The following is a 5,607-nucleotide window of genomic DNA, read 5'->3' as shown; positions in this document are numbered from 1 at the left end:
CTTGGCCGCGGCTCCTCCTCCGCCCCGCCTCCCCGCCCGCCCCCTTGGGCCGCCCGGGAGGTTGGCGCGGCCGGGACAGGCACCAGCTGGCGGCGGGCGCGGGGCGCGGCGAGAGGAGGCTGCCAGCACCTCCTCGAGCTTCTCACTTCTCTCCCAGCTCCCCCTCCCACTTTGCTTTCTGTGCGCCGGAACGTTCCCAGGGCCCTCGCGAGCGCAGAGCCGCCCTGGACCGTGACGTCATAGCCCCCACCCAATCGCTGGAGCCCGGGCCCTGCGCCGCGGCTGTGAGCCCGGTGACGTCACGGCGGCAGCCAGATTTTGGCGGCGCACCGCTTGCTTCTCCAGGTTGCGGTGAAGTGGGAAGAGCGCCTAGTTCCCTAGGAGCATTTATCTAGAGCTAGAAGGTAGGGGTAAGCATTTTTCCCGAATGTGATTTAAGTGCAGTGGGCGCCCACAGAATTGCAGATCACTTCTACTTTGTTTGAGGCTAGCAATGGAGGAGCTCAGGAAATCTAAGGGAAATTGAGCTTTTCTTTTTCCAGAAATCATAGCTCTGTTCTTGGATTGATGTAAAGAAATATCAGTTTCCCCTCAATACGTTTACTAGATACCGGTAGGTGTGTCTATTTGGAAAGGAAGATGGAAGAATAATTTCTTTCCATTAACATAAAGCTGAGTGTTTCTTAGAAATAAGCCTCATAACACTAGCTTTAATATTCATCTTCAGTTCATGTTGCATAGCTTAAAATGATCAACTGCTAGTTTGGAAGAGGAGAAAGTACGTTGTAAAACCTAAGTGCGTGGCCTAACGATTCCACCTGTTTAATGCTCTCTGGTTGCCTGGTACGGACAGGCATTACTTGATTGTAGAAAATGCGTTAGAGTCCTTGCTCGCAGGACTTGAATGACTACCAGCAGAGACACGTTAAATAACATTCATTGTACAAACATTCAATCAGCTTTTATTTTTAAAGCGTGTCCTCCGAACCAGGCACCGTTCTAGCCCTAGGGATATAAATATGAGTAATATGTGACCCCACCCTCCCAGAGCTGGCACGTTAGCCAACAGAAGCTTATGACACGTAGAACCGATTGCACATACTCTTTACTCAATGGAATAGATGTGATTCCGGAAACTTGTCTGTTTTCAGATTTCTGGGATAGGAATTATTTTTCCTTTGACTTCCCTTAATGAAAGCTGCATTCCCATAGTCAAAACAGAAACTCCACTTAATCTTTGGTAAAAAAGAGGTTAGGGTAGTAGTGATTAGCCCAGAGGCATCTTGGGCATTGCTTCTTAAGTGAATCTTTTTCCTGCTGAGAATTGTTCATACCTAGAAGTTTATGCTCCTGTGTAACAGTTTCTTGGGAGGCCCTGGGTGGTTCAAGCAGTTAACCCACTCAGCTGCTAACCCGAAGGATGGAGGTTCAAATCCACCAAAGGTGCCTTAGAAGAAAGTCCAGGAGATCTACTTCTGAAATATCAGCCATTGAAAACCCTATGGAGCACATTTCTACTCTGACACACATAGGGTCGCTATGAGTTGGAATCGACTCCATGACTTTTTTTTTTTTAAAAAAAACAATTTCTTAATGTCAGAATTTCCCATATTCCTTTAGAACAATTCAGTTCAGTGAGCATTTGTGGAACATCTATTGTGTACCAGGCAAAGATACACTTTTTGCCACTGAAGAATTATAGACTATCAACTAGGCAGAATTCTAAGACGGCCTCCAAGATCCCTTTTTACTGGTATACACACACGTTCTCCCAGTTACTCAAATACTAATCTTGGTGATGTGCGAAGGATTTTTTCAGATATAATTAAGGTCCAAAATAAGTTGACCTTAAAATAGGGAGATTGTCCTGGTGGGCCAGACCTAATCATGTGAGTCCTTAAAAGGGACTCGGTGGTTCCTGGAGAGAGATTCAAACCATGAGTGGTTCTCCACTGCTGGCTTTGGAGATGGAGGGGCCCACGTGGCAAGGACCAGAGAGCAGCCTCTAGAAGCTGAGCACAATTCCCAGCCAACTGGCAGGAGGGAAATAGAAGCTTCAGTCCTACAATTGCAAGGAACTGAATTCTGCCAACAACCTGAATGATCTTGAAAGTAGGTTTTTCCTCAAAGCCTCTAGATGAGAACTCAGTCTGACTGACACCATGATTTCAGCCTTGGAAGACCCAGTGCCCAGACTTCTGATTTACAGAACGGTGAGCTAATGAATGGATGTTGTTTCCAGCTGCTAAATTTGTATTAATTTGTTGCACAGCAATAGAAAATGAACACACAGGACAATGGAGGAGACAGTCACATGAACATAAAAATGCAGCCTGCTGTTGGAAATGTTACAGTTGTTGCTATTCCCCCCCCCCCGCCTTTTTTAATATGGGTTTCTCAAGTAAGTGATAAAGCCAGCTTCCTTGCAATTTTACTTGCTTCCATCATTTAAAGCATAATATGTGTTGGTCTGGATATTTCAAAAATAAAGAATATTGCTTAACTTTGAGACTAAAATATGTAAAATAGATTGATTTTCCCCTCTTTGATTAATTCAATACATTTTAAAAATCCATGTATCAAGTTTACTCTAAGTGATGGATGACCATAATTACAAAGTTATATTTGTTTGACAGATACGTTTGTCAGAGATAAAACATTCCCATAATGAACAATAGGATTTGGGGTACAAAGCAATTGCTCAATGAATTGAACAAACTCTTTGGAGTTAGATAACAGGGTTGATTCTCGCCTCTGTGATTATAAGATTTATATACATGTGCAACATACTTAATGACTCTGAGCTTCAGTTTCCTCTTCTGAAAATGGGAACAATAGTGATATAATATAGGCAAAATCCTTATCCCAGGATCTGGCACATAGTAAGAACTCAGTAAATGCCGTTGTTAGTCTTAATCTGTTTTTATAGATGATTTGTAGGAAGATCAGAAGATGAGTCATAAAAGTAAAATCCAGGAGTGATATGAGAAATGACTTGATGAGTACTGGTCACAGATGAAGCTAAAACTCATCTTTTTCCAAGCATTTAGAGCAGTTTCTCAACAGCAGCACTGTTGCTATTTGGGACCAGATAGTTCTTTATTTTTGGGGGCTGCCCTGTGCATTGTAGGATGCTTAACACATCACTGGCCTCTACCCACTAGATGCCAGTAACACACCCTTCCCCAGTTGTAACCACCAAAAATGTCTCCAGACATTGCCAAAGGTCCCCAGGGGGGCAAAATTGCCCCTAGTGGAGAACCACAGATTTAGAGAGAAAAGTCTTGCATCAGTTCTTTTCCAGTTATTAACTAATGGAAAGGGTGTGCACATTAAGCAGCCAGAATTAGTCCTGGAAAGTTCATCCACAGAAGATGTTTGAACAATGGTTTTCTTGATGCAACTGAAAATTCACCAATTACTTAGACAAGAAGATGATAAATCTTTACTCTGCCTCATTTTATCTGTCAACTTGGCTAGGCTATGGTCCTACTGGTTTAGCCAAACATTAGACTACTTGCTGTTCCATAATGTAATCTAACGAAATGTATGTAATCATCTTTTGTAATATAATCAGTCAAGCAACTGAAAGGGGGAGTTGCTTAGGATGTAGTCTGCCTCCAGACTAGAAATAGGTAGGCTAGTAGAACCTGCTGTCTGTCTCCACTCTGCACTCTTCCCGTCACCTGACCTACAGATCTTGGGACTCAAGCCTGCAGAAGTCTCAAATATGGATGTCTTCCAGTCGGTTGGCCACAGACGAGTGTTTCCAGTGCTGTATCTGTTTTTTGAAACATCTCGATTGGTATTCCATCAATTCCTGGAGACTTGTTTTTCACCAATGCCTTCAGTACAGCTTGGACTTACTCCTTCACTACCATCAGTTCTTGATCATATGCTTCCTTCTGAAATGGTTGAATGTCAACCAGTTCTTTTTGGTACAGCGACTCTGTGTATTCCTTCCATCTTCTTTGATGCTTCCTGTGTCATTTAACATTTTCCCCGTAGAATCCTTCAGTATTGCAACTCAAGGCTTGAATTTTCTCTTCAGTTCTTTCAGGTTGAGAAATCCCAAGCATGTTCTGCCCTTTTGGTTTCCTAACTCTAGGTCTTTACACATTTCATTATAATACTTTACTTCATCTTCTCAAGCCACCCTTTGAAATAGTCTGTTCAGCTCTTTTACTTCATTTTTTCCTTTCATTTTAGCTACTCTACATTCAAGAGCAACTTACAGAGTCTCTTCTGACATCCATTTTGGTCTTTTTCTTTCCTGACTTTTTAATGACCTCTTGCTTTCTTCATGTATAATGTCCTTGATGTCATTCTGCAACTTGTCTGATCTCTGATCATTAGTGTTTAATGAGTCAAATCTATTCTTGAGATGGTCTCTAAATTCAGGGTTGTATTTTGGCTCTCAGGGGCTTGTTCTAATTTTCTTCAGCTTCAACTTGAACTTGCATATGAGCAATTTATGGTCTGTTCCGCAGTCAGTCCTTGGCCTTCTTCTAACTGATGATACTGAGCTTTTCCATTGTCTCTTTCCACAGATGTAGTCAGTCTGATTCCTGTGTATTCCATCTGGCAAAGTCCACGTGTGTAGTTGCCTTTTATGTTGGTGAAGAAAAGGTATTTGCAATGAAGAAGTCATTGGCTCTGCAAAATTCTATCATGTGATCTCTGGCATCGTTTCTATCACCAAGGTCATATTTTCCAACTACTGTTCCTTCTTCGTTTCCAACTTTCACATTCCAATCACCAGTAATTATCAATGCATCTTGATGCATTGTTTGATCAATTTCAGACTGCAGAAGTTGGTAAAAATTTTCAATTTCCTCATCTTTGGCATTAGTGGTTGGTGCATAAATTTGAACAATAGTCGTATTAACTGGACTTCCTTATGGGCGTATGGATATTATCCTATCACTGACAGCATGGTACTTCAGGATAGCTCTTGAAATGTTCTTTTTGACAATGAATGTGATGTCATTCCTTTTCAGTTTGCCATTTCCATGTAGTAGACTATATGGTTGTCTGATTTAAAATGGCCAATACTAGTCCATTTCAGCTCACCAAGGCCTAGAATATCGATGTTTATGCATTCCATTTCATTTCTGAGAACTTCCAATCTTCCTAGATTCATACTTCGTACATGTCATTCCATGTTATGATTATTAATGGACATTTTGCAGCTGTTTCTTCTGATTTTGAGTCTTGCCACATCAGCAAATGAAGGTCCCAAAAACTTGACTGTATTCATGTCATTAAGGTCGACCCTACTTTGAGAAGACAGCTCTTCCCCAGTCATATTTTGAGTGCCTTCCAACCTGAGGAGCTCATCTTCTGTTACTATATCAGACAGTGTTTCGCTGCTATGCATAAGGTTTCCACTGGCTAATTTTCTCAGAAGTAGACTGCCAGGTCCTTCTTCCTAGTCTGTCTTAGTCTGGAAGCTCCACTGAAACCTGTCTACCATGGTGACCTTGCTGGTATTTGAAATAGTGGTGACATAGCTTCCAGCATCACAGCAACACCCAAGCTGCCACGGTATGACAAACTGACAGACATGTGGGGTATATGTGTATATCCAAAAAAAAAAAAAAAAAA

Source organism: Trichechus manatus, unplaced genomic scaffold (genome assembly GCF_000243295.1).
Source record: "Trichechus manatus latirostris isolate Lorelei unplaced genomic scaffold, TriManLat1.0 scaffold00050, whole genome shotgun sequence".
NCBI classification, from domain to species: Eukaryota; Metazoa; Chordata; class Mammalia; order Sirenia; family Trichechidae; genus Trichechus; species Trichechus manatus.
Note: the sequence above shows the minus strand (reverse complement) of the source record.